The sequence below is a fragment of the Balaenoptera physalus genome, assembly GCF_965194825.1.
Source record: "Balaenoptera physalus genome assembly, chromosome: 2".
NCBI classification, from domain to species: domain Eukaryota; kingdom Metazoa; phylum Chordata; class Mammalia; order Artiodactyla; family Balaenopteridae; genus Balaenoptera; species Balaenoptera physalus.
This window is the reverse complement of record NC_138883.1, coordinates 113829774-113848750: the sequence shown is the minus strand read 5'-3', so window position 1 is coordinate 113848750 and position 18977 is coordinate 113829774. Positions and strand designations below refer to the sequence as shown.

At 35.3% G+C, this 18977-nt stretch overlaps 1 protein-coding gene across 3 annotated transcripts in view; it reads right to left on the bottom strand.

Annotated features, from left to right (window-relative positions):
• Nucleotides 1–18977, bottom strand: part of GLCE (glucuronic acid epimerase) — a 118068-nt gene that overhangs the window by 45091 nt on the left and 54000 nt on the right. Inside the window, exon 2 of one of the 3 annotated variants that reach the window (XM_082446640.1) lies at nucleotides 12108–12288. The exons of the other annotated variants lie outside the window; for them this stretch is intronic. The gene's annotated coding sequence lies outside the window, so the exon portion shown is untranslated. The remainder of the gene's footprint in view (nucleotides 1–12107; nucleotides 12289–18977) is intronic. 3 annotated transcript variants of the gene reach the window in all.

Sequence of the window (18977 nt, the reverse complement as noted above, 5' to 3'; positions counted from 1 at the left end):
CCTGCATTGGCAGGAGGATTCTTAACCACTGCGCCACCAGGGAAGCCCAGTCTTGAATTTTTGAGATGAATATTTTTACTGCTAACACCACTGCAGGCATGTGTTGTTTGATTTATAGATGATTTTTATTTTCAAGAAAGCTATTATCATTAATATCATTAAAGAATCCTTCCTGAGACATCAATTGGCGACTCAGTCATATGATTAGCATTAATGAGTATTATGCTGGCGGTTCTTTCATATAACGTGTAAAATAGGCTTTCCAAAAGTGAAGCCCCTTGAGGTTGAAGAAAACACTATATAAGGTTGAGATAATCTCAGTCTTATCTAATTATTAGTTTCCCTCCCAGAGGGTTAAAAGTTTAGAAAGATTTTCTAATAATTTGCATTACTTTTCTAATCTTAGGAGAAGCAGTATAGTGTAGTGGACAAGCATGTAGATTTTTAGGCCAGAAAACAAAAGTTCAGATTCTAACTGTGCCACTACTAGCTGTGTTACCTTGGATAAATTTTCTCTATTTGTGAAATGTGGACATACCATGTAGGCTAACTGTGAGGATTAAATTAAATAATATGGAAAACAAGTGCCTGACTTGGAGTCAACCAAAGAACAGCTGCTCAGAAGAAGCTAAACTCCATCCTTCCTCAATTTTGCAATTTTGGAATGCTGATTTCAACACTGGAAGGTAAAACTGATATTGTCAACTGACACACAAGCACAACTACTTGTAGTTGCTACTTAATAGTCTCAGACTCTAAAGTATACTCAACTGAAGTCACAAAGTTCACCTTCCTAGCCTTCTAAATATAATAAGGAAGTAGGCTGCCATCAAACCCCTAAAAAAAAAAAAAAAAAAAAAAAAAAATATATATATATATATATATATATATATATATATATATATATAAACTCTTCTGGTGTTCTGAGACCAATTCCAGTGTGTGTGTGTGTGTGTGTGTGTGTGTGTGTGTGTGTGTGAGAGAGAGAGAGAGAGACAGAGAGACAGAGAGAGAGAGAGAGAGAGAGAGAGAGAGGAGGGAGGTTCCCCCACATACAACCAGGCAATTCTCAGGACCAGCAGGGCATCCAAGAATTCAACTCAATTCCGACTATCTACCTGGAGACAGAATAAAATTCCACAGGTGGGCTCAGTCCCACAAGATGGCCCTCTACTTCAGAGGCCAATCAAGTCCAGGTTGTTACCTGTACTTCTGACTGACTGGCTATAAATCAGAGGTTCACACAACCCCTTCCTCAGGTTTGATTAATTTGTTAGGATGGCTCACTGAACTCAAAGAAACACTTTACTTACTGGATTGCCAGTTTATTACAAAAGGATATGATGAAGGATACAGATAAACATTCAGATGGAAAGGATAAGTAGCACAAGGTATGGGGAAAGGGAGTAGAGCTTCCATGCTCTCTCTGAGCTCACCACTCCCTCTAAATCTCCACATGTTCACCAACTTGAAAGCTCTCTGAACTCTCTCCTTTTGGGTTTTTATGGAGGCTTCATTACATAGGCATGCTTGATTAAATCATTGGCCATTGGTGACTGATTCAACCTCCAGCCCCTCTCCCTGGAGGTCAGGGGTGAGACTGAAAGTTCCAACCCTCTAATCACATGGTTGGTTCTACTGGCAACCAGTCTTCATCCGTGGGTGAGAACCAAAAGTCACCTTCCCTGAAGTGTTTTCAGGAACTGAGGACAGGAGACCAAATATTATCCCGCTCTTATTGCTCAGGAAATTCCAAGGGTTTTGGGAGCTGTGAGCCAAGAATTGTGGTGAGAAATTTTCCTACAAATCACAATAGTACTTTTTTCCCCTTTCACAGGGCTAGGAAAACACTGTTTGTCTTATTTGTATCTTATTTACAAAGAGAGCCTTGAAGATACAAGAATATAAGTTATGTACAGTGATCAGAGCAGCCACCATAGAAAGATCTGCACTTTCCAATTTAAAACTTGCAGGTTTAAATTCAAAGACTGTCATCATCATAAGAACAACCACCACCCTGGTTTAGCCACTAGAAATATCAGTGATGTAATCATACTGTCCAATACCATATTTAAAGAGATGTGCTCATTCTAAAGCATACAAGGAAGTCATCCTCTCATTTGTAATAACTTCTAATCCTAACATCATTTTCAGAATCTATGTAAATAAAATACTGCTTGGCTGGCTTTCTCTTACTGAAATATGGGATAACTTAACTCAGTTAACTAGAATCTGTATCAAGAGAATCAATCATAATTACCCAAACAATGTGACAGAAATGCTATCCTTTAAGGCATATAGCATTTTCCAAATTTAAGCATATATTTTATGCAATATATTAAGTTCTTAAGAGGAGTTTAAACAGCAAACAGAAAAATCTATTTAAACAATATGGTGTCCCTGCACATATTCTAAAAGGTCAAGTATAGGTCTTTACAAAACAGAAAGAGTAAACATAAAACTCAAATAGGGTAAAAATCACTCACTAAAGCTAAAAAATCACTCACTCAAGTTCAAAAATTAAAACTTGATATGACTTTATTCCATTCTGATAAAAGCTAAATGTAAGCCAAGAACTCAGTTACTGAATTTCAGGTTTTTTAGCAGTAGTCTTTGAAATGACAGAAAGTAGGTTATGAGTATTCCACACATTTTTATTAATTCAGATCAATGAAGCAATATATTAATATATTTTTAAGCTGTCAGTCAATATAAATGTTTATGCAAAGTGGCCCAAGTTTAAAACATGCATTTTTTTAAAATTAATTTTTATTGGAGTATGGTTGCCTTACAATGAATGTTGTGTTAGCCTCCACTGCTCAACAAAATGAATCAGCCATACGCATACAGATATCCCCTCCCTTTTGGACTTCCCTCCCATTTAGGTTACCACAGTGCACTAGGTAGAGGTCCCTGTGCTATACAGTATGTTTCCATCAGTTGTCTACTTTATAAATAGTATCAATAATGTATATGTGTCAATCCCAGTCTCCCAATTCCTCCCACTCCATCTCATTCCCCCTTGGTATCCAAACATTTGTTCCCTATGTCTGCGTCTCTATTTCTGCTTTGCAAATAAGATCATCTATACCATTTTTCTAGATTCCACATAAATGCGTTATTATACGATGTTTGCTTTTCTCTTTCTGACTTATTTCACTCTGTATGACACTCTCTAGGTCCATCCACATCTCTACAAATGACCCAATTTCATTCATTTTTATGGCTGAGTAATATTCCACTGTATACATGTACCACATCTTCTTCATCCATTCCTCTGTTGATGGACATTTAGGTTGCTTCCATGTCCTGGCTATTGTAAATAGTGCTGCTATGAACATTGGGGGTCCATGGTTTTTTTGAATTATGGTTTTCTCTGGGTATATGCCCAGTAGTGGGATTGTTGGGTCATCTGGTAGTTCTATTTTTAGTTTTTTGAAGAACCTCCATACTGTTTTCCATAGTGGCTGAATCAATTTATATTCCCATCAACAGTATAGGGTTCCCTTTTCTCCACACCCTCTCCAGCATTTGTTGTTTGTAGATTTTCTGATGATGCCCATTCTAACTGGTGTGAGGTGATACCTCATTGTAGTTTTGATTTGCAATTCTCTAATAATTAGTGATGTTGAGCATCTTTTCACGTGTTTGTTGGCCATCTGTATGTCTTCTTTGGAGAAATGTCTATTTAGATCTTCTGCCCATTTTTTGATTGGGTTGTTTGTTTTTCTGATATTGAGCTATACCAGCTGCTTGTATATTTTGGAAATTAATCCTTTGTCAGTTGCTTCGTTTGTAAATATCTTCTCCCATTCTGAGGGGTCTTATTTATGGTTTCCCTTGCTGTGCAAAAGCTTTTAAGTTTAATTAGGTCCCATTTGTTTATTTTTGTTTTTATTTTCATTACCCTAGGAGGTGGGTCAAAAAAGATGTTGCTATGATTTATGTCAAAGAGTGTTCTGTCTATGTTTTCCTCTAAGAGTTTTATAGTGTCTGGCCTTACATTTAGGTCTTTAATACATTTTGAGTTTATTTTTGTGTATGGTGTTAGGGAGTGTTCCAACTTCATTCTTTTACATGTAGCTGTCCAGTTTTCCCAGCACCACTTACTGAAGAGACTGTCTTTTCTCCATTGTATATTTTTGCCTCCTTTGTCATAGATGAGTTGACCATAGGTGCGTGGGTTCATCTCTGGGCTTTCTATCCTGTTCCACTGATCTATATTTCTGTAAAACCTGCATTTCTAATCTCTTTCACCTAACATTAACTGATTAGTTTTGAGACTATACCAAAAGTTTCACATATTGACAGACATTCCAAGAAAATATCAGGTTTGTTTGTTTATTTGATAGTCAAAGGGGAAAAGATCTCACCTAATACTCTAATATTTCTTTTTCTAAAGTGACATTTGTCAATCCAAAGCCAATCATTAGCACTAGCAGAGTTTATTGCACTTTACCTTGCCCTACAAGTCTTTTTAGCCACAGATGTAATCTATGAATGCATTCTTATAAAGTAATCTAGCTTTGGACAACAATGAAATTATCATTCAAATATTCAGCTATACAAAAACTATACATTCATTCCATTGTAATAAGTACAGAAAACCAAAACTCGTATATGGAAATGTGCATATTATAGCCAAATATTCAGAGATGATGGCAACCAGTACAATAAAAAATATATTGGAAAAGATACTATCCACCCAGTTGATCATAAAAGGAGAAAATCAAGAGAAATAAGAGAGACCAGCTGCCCATCCACAAACATATGGATGGCATATCAACATCATTAGTCACTGGGGAAATGAAAATTAAAACCATGAGATACCACAACACAATATTAGAACAGACAAAAACAAACTGACAATACCAAAGTGATGACAAGGATGCAGAGTAGAAACTTTCATACACTGGTGGTAGAATGCAAAACTGTACAGCCACTTGGAAAAAAGGTTGGCAAGTGGCTTATAAAGTTAAGTACATATTTAAAATAAGGTCCATAAGCCCAATCCTAGATATTTATCCAAGTGAAAAAACAACGACAAAAAAAATCAAACACAAAAAAACCTTTATGTAAATGTCTGTAGTACCTTTACTCACAACTGCCCAAAGTTGAAAACAACCAGATGTCCCTCAATAGGTAAATGGATAAACAAATTGTGGTAATATAAAAGAATGCTACTTGGCAATAAAAAGAGAACAAACCAATGATTTATGCAACAGATGGATGAATATTAAATGCATTTTTAAGTGAAAAAAGCCAGTCCTAAGAAGCTACATATTATGGCTAACTGAAGGCACAGGAAACACATCAGTGGTTGCCAGGGTTTGGGGTAGTAAGAGGAGTTGACTACAAAGGGACTCACAACACAAGGGAATATGTGAAGTGATGAACTGTTGTTGGTAGATACATGACTCTATGCATTTCTCAAAACCCAGAGAACTGTATAACACAAAGAGTGAATTTTACTGGATATACATTTAAAAAAAAACAAAACAACAAGGGTGTCAGGGAACCAAAAATGGAATACAAACTGTGACAAATGAATCTAACTCCATTACAAATGAATGACATAGCAGACTGAAGGAGATATGGAAGAAAAGACCTGACTTAACTAACTTTGGAAAAGAACTAGGTAGTGTGAGAATAAAGATTAAAAGATATGTATACAAATACTGTATTCTATTTGGTAAATTTGTTTCTCACAGGAGTATGGGTTAGCAATTCTGAAACTATTATACTTGTATAGCAAATACATAAATATGTTGTAGATAATAAGAGTCAGGTTTCTCGCTGTGAGGGAAAGAAATTACAAATAAGCAAAAGCAGAATGCTAGAATAGTCCCTACAATGTTAGACTGGAATTGGAGGTATCAATATGAACTAATTTGTTTCATGTATATACAGATAGATAGTATATACAGAAATAAACATAGATGTGTGTATACATGCATACACTTCCTAGCTCTGACCTCTGAAAGGCGTAGAAGTAGTGACCCTTCAGTAGCAATCTAGCGCCCAGATGTTGGTCTCTAAATACTTTTCTCCAATAAGACGGACCTGGGCTCCTTAGAGAAGTGGGTGATTCCAGGCCTGGGTCAGGGAAAACAAGATGAGCCTGGAGTATCTTGTGGAGCCAGAAAGTAAGAAATTGCTTTAAAAAAAAGAGAGAAGACGTGTTGAAAGGACACAGAAGCAAACTTCAAAGGCTCCCAGGGGAACAATTTGAGCAACAAAATAAATAACAACAGTACTGATTCCAATCCAGAGAATGAAATAAAAATCCAAGAGTGTACACTGATATAAATGATTAAATAAATAAATATGAAGGGGGAAAACTCTTTCGTACAGAAGAATTATAATTAATAAATGTAGAAGGAAGGACTGGAATAGAAAATCACCATCAGAACATCAGAGTAGTAATTGCTGCAGGCAAGATCCACCAATTAATGCTAAAATTAGTGGCCAAAAATTTAAGGAGAAATAGGATATTCGTGTAACCTCAAAGTATTTTCCCTCAAATTAAGGGGAAAATAATTAAGGGAAAAACAGTAACTTTACAGTGGAGAAATCTGGCAGACACCACCATAATCAAGTGACCATGGTCAATAACATCACCAGTAATGAGACATATTGACATCATATAACCCCTGATACGATGCACTGAGAAGGACACATTACCTCTCTGGTATTCGTTCGCAAAAGCTGTAAGTTCAGTCTAACTATGAGAAGACCAAACTGAATGATATTCTACAAAATACCTGACCAACTGTCTTTCCAAAGTGTGAAGGTGATGAAAGACAAGGAAAGACTGGGGAACTGTCAGAAATTAGAGAAGACGAAGGATAGAAATGTAATGTGGGATCCTAGAAAAGGACATTAGTAGAAAAACTCAGTGAAATTCTAATAGTCTATAGTTTAGTAGTCAATGCTGATTCTTTCGTTTTGATCATTGTACCAAGGTTATATAAGATGTTAATACTAGAGAAAGCTGAGTGAAGAATATACAAAAACTCTGTGTTATCTTTAGAACTTATCTGTATTATTAAAATTATTCCAAAATAACAAGTTGTTAAAAAAAGGAAGCTTTAGGGCTTCCCTGGTGGCGCAGTTGTTGAGAATCTGCCTGCTAATGCAAGGGACACGGGTTAGAGCCCTGGTCTGGGAGGATCCCACATGCCACGGAGCAACTAGGCCCATGAGCCACAACTGCTGAGCCTGCGCGTCTGGAGCCTGTGCTCCGCAACAAGAGAGGCCGCGATAGTGAGAGTCCCGCGCACCGCGATGAAGAGTGGCCCCTGCTTGCCACAACTAGAGAAAGCCGTCACACAGAAACGAAGACCCAACACAGCCAAAAAAATAAGTAAATAAAAATAAACAAACGTGGGGATAAAAATAAATAAAATAAATAAAATAAAATACAACTTCTATTAATTATTAAAAAAAAAGGAAGCTTTAAAAGAAAAATAGCCTTGATTCCTCTCTTTCAAATGTGTATATACCTTTCTTGACAGCAAATTCTATGAATAAAATTGTTTTTTCCCTCTAAAACATATTTGGTAGAAAATAAAATGACTGTGTTGAAAAAAAGCCTTATAAAATACATTACTTAAAGTTTCTTTAAGAAAAATCCCATAACGGTCAACTAAAATAAGATATTTTTACATTATCTCTTGTGAGTATAAACCTTGGAGGTTCATTTCCAAACTAGTTTCTTTATTGCCCTAAAGGCTATATAATAACATTGATCAGGGTCTACAAAATTAAAAAGTTGATTGCTATAGACTGAATGTTTGTGTCACCTCAAAATTCATGTTGAAATCCTAACCGCCAATGTGATGGTATTTGAAGGTAGGGCCTTTGGGAGGTGATTAGGTCATCACTGCAGAGCCCTCATGAATGGGATTAGTGCCCTTATAAAGGAGGCCCCAGAGAGCTCCCCTACCCCTTCATGTAAGAACACAGCAAAAAGACAGTCATCTATGAACCAGAAAGCAAGTCCTCACTAGACCCTAAATCTGCCAGCACCTTCATCTTAAACTTCCCAGCCTCCAGAACTGTGAGAACTATATTTCTATTGTTTATAAGCTACCCAGTTTATGTTATTTTGTTATAGCAGCCCAAATGGAATAAGACATTAACATTCTTTTTTAGTCTGAATACCTTCGAAGATATGAACAGAAAAAATTCCAAAACAAAACCATCTAAGCCCTTTCTTATCCAGCCATATATACTCTAAAAGACATGCATATTCAACTTGAAGAAATTCTGCCCCTGTCTTCGACACACACATATCTAATTTCAATGATACTGTCAAACTAGCAATGACTCAGTATTTGATTTTTAAAATGAAATATTTTATGTTGACCTAGAAAAATCTAAATAATCTAAGTTTGTATAGAAAATTATATGGAAGAAAAATATCAAAATGTGCACTTTTCTATAAGCTTATTTCTCCTTCTTCTACTTTTAAGTACCACACTGAAACATAAATTAGGGAAGCTTTAAAAAAAAAATGTCTTAAGATATGATCTTGCTAGAGGTAAAAAGCTTTAGCAATACCCACTTATATCATCCATTATTTAAAAAAGAATTCTTATTCAGGAGAAGCCCTCTAGTTCTGGTACTAGCAGAAGGAAAGGGATCTTCCAACACTCATAAGAAAGTATGGAAATCCCTCCCCTCCTTTTTTCTCGATTCTCTCAAGCTTACCCTCCTGTGGCAATGGAGGCCATCATGAACCTAAATGTCTGAGGCAGGGGAACACCTTCCTCTTTGATAAGAGGAGCTGTGTTCCCAAGAGAAAGTGGTGAATCCCTGATGCTTTTTTTTCTTTTATCTTTCCTCCTGCTACTTGGCCCTGGCTATGGGCACAGTTGTAGTGAATGCACATTAGAAAGGGATAAATAAAGCCCTACCTTTCTGGTCAGAGAATGTAAAGGGGAGCCCCAGGAAATCCGAAAACAATGTTTCAAAGTTGTTTATGAACTCCTGGGCTCACCCTTCAGCAGCACATGTGTAGATTTGACCCAAAAAAGCATACACAGACTTTGAGACTTGAACTATGGGATAGACCACTACCCAAGCTCCAACTGGCCAATGGTGCACATTTGGGACATATCCAAATAGCACAGCAAAGGCTTTGAAAATTGAACCAGTGTTGTAATCACGACCCACAGGAACTTGCAATCTGAACCTAACTGGGTTGATTGCTCACTAAAACAAATATATCAACATTCTGCATAGGATTTAAACAAGACCTAAAGTCTCATAACATAATAGTCAAAATGTTCAGGGTATAATTGAAAACTACTTGGCATTTGAAGACCCAGGAAAATCTCAACTTGCATTGGAAAAGATGCCTACACCAAGAAAACACAGATGCTGGAATTATCTGAGGAAAATATTAAAGCAACTATTATAGAATGCTTCACCAAGTAAGAGCAAACATTCTTGAAGCAAATGGAAAAATAGAAAGGCTTGGAAAAGAAATAGAAGATATAAAAAAAGAACCAAATGTAAATCTCAGAAGTGAAAAAAATAACAACCAAAATTAAAAGCTCACTAGATGAGCTCAATAGTAGATTGGAGATGACAAAAGAAAAAGTGAAATTAATATACATGAATAGAAATTATCCAATGTGAAGAGCAGAGAGAAAAAGATTGAAAACAAAAAATGAAGAGTACCTCAGGTCCAGCATTTGTGACACTAGAATCCCAACAAGAGAGAAGAGTTTGGTGTAATAAAACATTTTAAGAAAATAGTTTCCGAATTTTAGACATAAACTTACAGATTCTAGAAGCAAACCCCCAAACAGAATAAATACAAAGAAATCCATGACCAGATACACACTAATAAAACTTTAGAAAACTGAAGATAAAATTCTGAAAGCAACCAGAAAAATTTAACATGACCTATACCCTTATAAAATTGCTCAAATGACTATGGATTTCTCTTAAGTGAAACATTTTTAAAGTTCTGAAAGAAAAAAACCCGTCAACCCAGAATTCTATATCCAGCAAAAATATTCTTCAGAGATGAAGATGAAATAAAGACATAAAGGAAAACTAAGAGAACTGTGTTGACAGTATAAGTGCTTTGAAAGCATTGCTAAAGGAAGTTCTTCCAAAAGACGGTAAAGACACCATAAGGAAACTCTGAAACATCAGAAATGAAGAGAGAGCAACACAACTGTTAAACATCTGAGAAAATATAATAGACTATTCTTATCCTCTTGAGTTCTTTGAAAATTTTTGACAATTGAAAGCAAAATGTATAACCACTATCTGATGGAGCTTTATACATATACAATATGTATATTGTAACATATATGTAATTTATATACAATATAAATTTATATATTTATGTATAATTTATATACAATATATATAAAACAACTACTACATAAAGGAGGAGGGAGTAAAAGGACTTGTATGGTGGCACAGTTTCTATGTGCCAATACTACTACATAAAGGAGGAGGGAGTAAAAGGACTTGTATGGTGGCACAGTTTCTATGTGCCAACTGAAGTAGTAAAATAGTGATTAGAAGTAGACTGTGAAAAGTTAAGTACACTGTAATCCCTAGAGCAACCACTAAAAAAAAAAAACAAAAAAACAAACCCACACATACACACACACACACAAAACTATACAAAGATACAGTAAAAGACACAATCAATAAATTATAATGAAATACTGAACCAAAAAACAAATTCAAATAATCCAAAAGAAGGCAGGAAAGGGAAAACAGAGAAACAAAAAAACAGGCAACAAATGAAAAAAAAAAAAAAGAAAATGATGACATACATCCAAATATATCAATAATTACATTCAATGTAAAAGATCTAAACACACCAATTAAAAGTCAAAAAAGAATAGTAGAAAGAAACATTCTTTAAATATAATACCATAGGTAGTGAGGCCATTGCTGAAAGGAACCATGAACCAAGGAAAATGAGTACCTCTAAAAAGTGGGAAGAACAAGGAAACAAATTCTCCCATAGAGCATCCAGAAAGGAATGTGGTCTTGCTGACACCTGCAATCTAGCTCAGTGAAACTGGACTCAAACTTCTGACCTCCAAACAATAAGATAATACATTTGTTTAAGCCACTGTTCATGGTAATTTGTTACAGCACTGATAGAAAACAAATACACTGGATCATAAAACAAACTTTCACAAACTTAAATCATACAAAGGATGTTATTGGACCATAATAAAATTAAACTAGATATGAATAACAGAAAGATAACAGGATAATCTCTAAGCAGCATGAAATTTTAAAACACACTTATAAGTAATCCATGGGTCAAAGAGGAAGTCTCAGGGGGAAACAGAAAATATTTTGAACTGAACAAAAAAAATAAGACAACTTAGCAAAATTTGTGGGATGCATCTAAAGCAGTACTTAGAGGATAAGTTATAGCACTAAAATGCTTATATTAGAAAAAAGTCTAAAATTAATAATCTAAGCTTTCATTTTAAAAGACTAGAAAAAGAAAAGCAAATTAAAAAGCAAGTAGGAGAAAGGAAATAATAAAGAGCAGAAAATCAATGAAATTGATAAGAACAAAGTAATACAGAAAAGCAATAAACCCAAAATTGGTTCTTTGAAAAGAGCAATACAAGCAATTGACAAGGACAAAAAGGGACAAGACACAAATTCTCAATATCAGTATAAATGAGATTTCAAAATAGACCCTACATGCATTTAAAGAATAATAAGGAAATACTGTGAACAACTCTATGCACATAAATTCAACAACTTAGATTAAATGGACCAATTCCTTGAAACCACAAACTGCCAACACTTACCTACAATGATATGGATAAGCCGCATAGTCCCATAACTATCAAATAAATTGAATCTGTAGTGAAAGACTTTCAAAAAAAGGAATTCTCCAGGCCCAGATGGTTTCACTAATGAAATCCAAAGGTTGATAGAAAAAATGATTAAAGAAAACAATTTAGGTGATACAAACAAACATTTAACACTTCATGAGGTAGACAGTCTCTACTCCTAGAACTGCAAAATGGGGTGGAAGGCAGGAAGCTTTTATAGGATAAAGAATAAAGAACAAGGAAGAGAAAAGTAGAAAATACCTGATTGGCTTGGGCCACAAAGTCAAGTTTGTTTGGGGTGAGAAGGCCCAGGGTTGGCTTGGTGTTTGGGGATTGGCTGACTGGATATACCCCTTCTGGTCAAGTGGAGCATTTATAGGGGACTTGAGACGTTTCAGTTTGCTGATATGGCACCCGGGGCAGGAGCAGCTCCATCTTGGGCCTAGAAAGTTATTTCAACAAGGTGAATGGATAAACCAACTGGGTACACCCATACAATGGAATACTCTGCATGAATTAACTATTTGATTCATGCAGTGACATGGATAAATCTTAATGCATTTTGCTAACTGAAAGAAGTCAGATCCAAATGCTACATATTATATGCCTGCATTCATATGACACACTGGAAAAGGCAAAACTATATGAAAAGAGATTAGGGATTGTCAGGGATTGGGGAATTCGGGAATGGCTGACTACAAAGTGGAGGCACATGTGCAATATTGTGATTGATAAGAAATATACACATTTGGTTATTCAGATGACTAAAATATATTTCTCATATATATTCGGTCTTCATCTGTGGTAAAACTCTTGGAATTTCCTGAGCAATAAGAGCAATGGGAGCATCCTTTTTTATAATATTTGGGCTCTTGTCCTTGGTTCCCATAAATGCTTCCAAGGTAGGGGAAAAATGAGCTGACGTTAAGTAACCTTGGGAAACAGTGTTTTGAATGGAAACTTTAAGGCTAACTACAAAAGAACCTGTATATTAACACCGTACTCTAGTTGGTAAATGTATTTCTCATGGGGGTACTGGTCAGCAATTCTGAACTTGCACTACATGTATATTGGGGTCGAACAAATAAGTAAATGGATGACTGGAGCCAGGTTTCTCACTGTCAGAGAAGTTACAGATAAACAAAGGGGAGAAGGCTAGAGTAAACCCTGTGGTAGTGGATTAGTCACAGACATTGTTATGAACTTAAACATATATACTGCTTATTACGTAATACAGATGGATAAACACAGAAACAACTATAGATATGTACAGATACATAGATTAGTATATACAGATGAATAATTCCTAGCTCTGTCCTCTGAGAAGCCCTAGAAACAGTGATGACCCAATAGCAAGGAGTAAACTCATAACCCAAACATCAGTCTCTAAATGGAGTTCTCTAGTAGAAGAAACCAGAGCTCAGAGAAATGACTGACTCTAGGAGCAGGGCACAGAAAATACAGGATGAGCCTGGAACATCCTGCAGTACCAGAAATCAAGAAAGTACTCAAAAAAGAAAAAGGATGGGGACAGTTTAAGAGACATGAGGGTTAACTCTGGAAAAATTTTAGCAACAAAATAAATAACAAGGTATTGGATTATAAGTCAATGTATAAAATAAGTACACATATTGAAATAAATGATTCAATGAATGACTGAATGAATGGAAGAGAAAGGACAAACTTCCTTACAGAAGAATTCCTAATAATACATGTAAATACACTCCCATCCATAAAATGAAGCTTAATCACCCCAACCCCTTGAATGCAGTTTGGAATTAGTGACTCACTTCCAAAGAACAGAAGATGGAAAGGCAAAAAAAATAACTTTACAGTGGAGAAACCTAGCAAACACTATGTAATCATGTACTCCCTGATATAATGTGATGGGAAGGGCATTTCACGTCACTGTCACCTCTGATATTCTTCCTTAAAACCCTTAACTTCAGTCTAATCATAAGAAAAAAATCAGACAAACACAAATTGAGGGACATCCTACCTGCCTAGTACTAGTACTCAAAACTATCAAGGTCATGAAAAACAAGGAAAGACTGAGAAACTGCCACAGACCATAGGAGACTAAACAGACATGGAAGTTGCAATGTGGAATCCTGGACTGGATCCTGAACAGAAAAAGGAGACTAGTGGAAAATCTGCCAAATATGAGTTTAGAATTTAGAATTTGACTAATGTACCAATGCTGGTTTCTTGGTTTTGATAAATGCACTTGGTTTTAGTTTTGTAAAATGTTATCATGGGAAGCTGGATGAGAGATATACAGGAACTATCTGTATTATCTTTGCAACTTTTCTGTAAATCTAGTTATTCCAAATAAAGTTTCTATTATTTTAAAAAATGGACAAAAGACTTGAACCAAAGAGAATATGTGTGTAGCAAAAAAGCACATGGCAAGATATTCAAAATCATTAGCTATTAGGAAAATGTAAATTAAAACTATTATCAGATATCATTCTAAACGTATCAGAATGGCTAAAATTAAAAAGACTGACCATACCAAGTGCCGACAAGTAGACAGAACAACTAGAACTAACATACATTGCTGATGAAAATACAAAATGGTACAGCCACCTTAGAAAAGTTTGGTAATTTCTTATAAAGTTAAATTATATACTTACCATATGATCCAACAGTCCCACCACTATATATTTACCCAAGAGAAATGAAAACTCACATTCACACAAAAGCCTGTACACCAATGTTTATAACATCTCTATGCAAAATAGCTAAAAACTCGAAACAACTCAAAGTCCTCAATAAATGAATGGATAAACAAACTGTGTTACAACCACACAATTGAATACCACTCAGCAATGAAAAAGAAGGAAATACTATTACACAAAACAACTTAGATAAATCTTAAGGCATTATGCTGAGTATATGCATGTGTAATAGTCTCAAATGGCTACATTCTGTATGATCCCATTTAATAGCTATTTTTCAGAAGACAAAACTAAAATGACAGGGTGGTTGCCACGGGTAATGTGTGTGGGATGGTACAACTACAAAGGGATAGCACAAGGGAGTTTTATGAACTAATGGAAGTGTCTGGATACTGATTGTGATGATGGTTACATGAATCCACACACATGTTAAAATTCATCAACTGTACAAAGAAAAAAGTCAATTTTACTGCATGTTTATTTAAAAACATAAATTTCTGATACTTAAACAAATAAACTTCAAGTCATCAAAGTTTTTCCAGGATATTTAGTTTGGCTTTTTATAGTCTGTAAAAATCCTCTTGTTTATTTTGGCTACTTTTAAGATAGCAAGTGACAAATTTCTCGGCTCAGTCCTGACATGTAGAATCACTGGGGAAGCAATAGCCTAAACGTCAGTTACTCTAGGCAGTGCATCACCTGCAAAGGAGTCTAATCAGCTAACAATCATAATCCCACCTAATTGAAGAGTAAATCCTAACATCTACTTAATGGCATCATAAAAAACTTTCATTAAAGTTTTTTTTTTTTAAGATTTATAGTCAGAGAATTCCAGGGAGAGAAAAAATGTGATTAGTTCCACTTCAATTGCAAAGACAGCATTCTTAAAAATGAAAAGGTCAATCATTTGTTTCCACCTTTATTATCAGGGAAAAAATTGTTTTATTTGAATAAGTAGGATAAAGTGAAGCAATGATATAAATCTCAGATAACATAATATTTCAGAATTAATTCTACTCATCTGCAAGAGTTTGTCTGACATCAACTAATACAGTAGTACTATAAGCTTCCATTATATTATACATACAGATGGCACAAAACATTCAAACCTACATAATACAGGAATTTTAAAAATCTAAGTACAAAGGTACTGCCTCTCTTGAACATCTTTATCATATTATCTATTTGATTCCTAAGTTTATCTTAGGTGTTATTTTAAAAAATCATATTTAGCCAACTACTCGTATTTAAATGAAACAATGATTACTTGTTTTTAGGGATATAATTGTTCTCAGTTATGCTAGTAAATTTAGCAACAATTTCACATTGTTATACTTTATTGAAAATAAACAGGGATTTTTTTAAAAAGTCAATCTGCAATCACGCTAATTTCAAATTGAAAACAAAAACCTCTATGAGGAACAGTTTTTGCCTTAAGGCCTTTGTTTTTCTAATATTACATTTAACTAGAAGTGAAATGACCTGCTTTAAGAATTTAGCTTTATTTTCCCCAGAAACACATTTGGAAAAATATATGATTTACACCTAGAATCTTACCCTTTCTAACTGAAGCCATTTGTGTGCAGTCACTATAATGGTTCAGTGAGGCCATTTAAGTTTTGACATCCATTAAAACAATGCCTACTGTAAATCTGTATGCTTATTCCTCCATGTAATCTTCTCAGTAGCTGTTCAATGTACTAAACAAAGGCTACTTTAATCATTCAAACCTGACTTCTAAAGATGCAATGGACCTGTCAAAAGCTTTCAGAAAGCCAGTAAATTTCATCTATCATGGCATTGCATACATTTAAGTCACTCTTATACTTAAATGTTGAAAACCATGGAGGATTTTTTTCCCTCTCTTTGTAAAATAATCAAGAGAACGCCAGTCATTTTTATTATTGCACGATTCACTGTTATACTTCCAGCTTTCTTCAAAAGTTTCTATTTAATAAAAAGTTTTACATATGAACTAAATCCAACAGGATACACATTCCTAGACACTGAGGCATCAAAAAAAAAAAAGTCCACAGAAATCAACATTATCTAGTACATTAAACTTTTATAGATTACAGTACATTAAACCACCTCAATAAAATAAAACTAGCTATCACCTTCCTTTACTCAAGTTAATATCACCCAAATGTAATATAATAGCCATCTTTATATAGGCAAGTCAAATGAATTTTCCATCTACCACTCCAAAATTTCTTTGACCAGGAATGAAATCTTATATAAATATATTTAGGCTATTTGTTTGGATAGTCATGTTGATAAGAAATTATCCATAAATAATGTTAAACTGCTAAAGAATCATGAAGGAATTTTGGATAGAGAGCTTGGTATGTATTGCAATTTAGAAAGTATCCTAAGACCCCATGTGATATTTACACTCTGTAGCTCAGACTTGGGTAACAAATATATTTAGCCACTTACCAATAGTTCTGATAAAAAAGTTCTGTGATGGTCTCCTTTGAAATTACTGCCTGGGTATATTATCCATAAATCTCACATACACTTACTCCAACCCGTCACTATTACTAAAGCGCCCCACTGCTGCTTCCAGAAACTACATTACACAGAATTGTAACCTTGACCATCACTGAAAAAATTAAAAATAACTGTCCTCAGAAGTCTCTGAACAACTGATAAGAATCCTGTGGTTTTCCATAAAGAGTAAACTGACACCCAGCACATAGTGGGAGCATAACAGGGAACTGTATATGAGGAAAAGAGCTCTAAGAGTAGTAAATAACAGACAGTACATCTTTTTTGTTATTTTAAAAGTCTATCCATCCACAAAAAAGCCATATTGAAAAGTTTACTTTAATGTGCTTCTGGGTTGTCAATTCTTCACTATTTATTGATGAATACTGGTTTAGAGCAACTGCTGATTTTTTTAAAAATTAGGTAAATAACTACTTTCTGGCTGTTGAATCGGGGGGTGGGGGCGGGAGGCAAAAGTTTGCCACTTAATACGATGATAACATTTGTAAAGCTGCCTTTAGCACTTTAGTGTTTTTACTAAGAAAAGGAAAATGGAGTACAAGATAATACTTAATGCCTTTTTAAAAATTCTTCAGTAGGTATCTGATTAAATCTTACATTATCATCTGAGTCTGGATTGCTGAACTCAAAACTCCTCTCTTCTTTTGGAGTAGAAAATAGTAGAAAAGAGAGACAAGTCAAGTTCCTAACAATGCAAAGGAAAAACAAAGAAAGCCTCTGTGAAAAACACCTGTTGAGCATGTAAAACACTATTGTAGTGGTAGGGTGAGGAAAGGGCCAAAACAAAGAACACTTGTACCTGCTTTCAAAGACTTTATGTAACTATGAAATATGTGAAGAACCCTTTATAAAACACTGCTATATCTGTTTTGCTTGTTTTTGTAAGTATACTGCTATATACATAAGGGCAGGGACTGTGTCATGTCTTGTCCATTCACCACAATAAGCCCAGTGCCTATTGCGATGCCTAGCACAAATAATTCAAAAATTATTTTTTGGATAAATGAAGACTTTCAACAGCTATGTCAATACTGTTACTTGGCTTCCTTGATTTCAGTGACCTAGTCCCTTCTGACAGGCAGAATAGTGGTCCTCCAAAGATGTCTTTGCCTTTTCCTCTCCCACCCTCAGCCAAGCTTTCCTTACTTGGCAAAAAGGACTTCCAGTTATAATTAAGGTTAAGGACATTGAGATGGGGAGATTATCCTGAATTATCCAAGTGGGTCTAATCTAATCACATGAGTCCTTTGAAGTTGAAGAGAAAGACAGAAGGTGGGTCAGAGAGATGAGACTGAAGAAAGAGGAGGAGATAGTGGAAGTGTGAAAGAGACCTGACCTGCTGTTGCTGGCTTTGAAAGTGGAGGAAGGAAGGCCACAAGCCGAGGAATGAGGGTGGTCTCTAGGAGCTGGGAAGGGCGCTCATCTAACAGCCAGCAAGGCAACTAGCATGTAAACCCCCACTGCAAGGAAAAGAAACCTGCCCTACAGCCTCCAGAAAGGAGCACCGCCCTGCTGAAATCTTGATTTTAGCCCAGTGGGATCCCGGTGTTGTCCTACCGACCTACAGAACTGTAAGATAATACATTTCTGTTGTTTAAACCACTAAATTTGTAGTGATTCACTATGGTAGCGATAGAAAGCTAATATAACCCCTTTAACCTCTACTCTAGCAACCCAAATATACAGCCTCTTGCCATCACCCTGACACAACTTCAATAAAAGATCTAAAATTCTTAAATGCTTCAATCTGATCACAATCTCCTATTCTTAACTCTTCTACTCCATATTCTCATACCTGTCATTATGAAGGAAAGATCTTGTTTAAAAAAAGGGATATTTTGAAACAAATGTCATTTATCCAGCATGAATTAGTATTTTCTAGTTACGTTTGGTCAGCATTGTACCAAAGAGTACATGATAGCCCCACGGAATGATTATA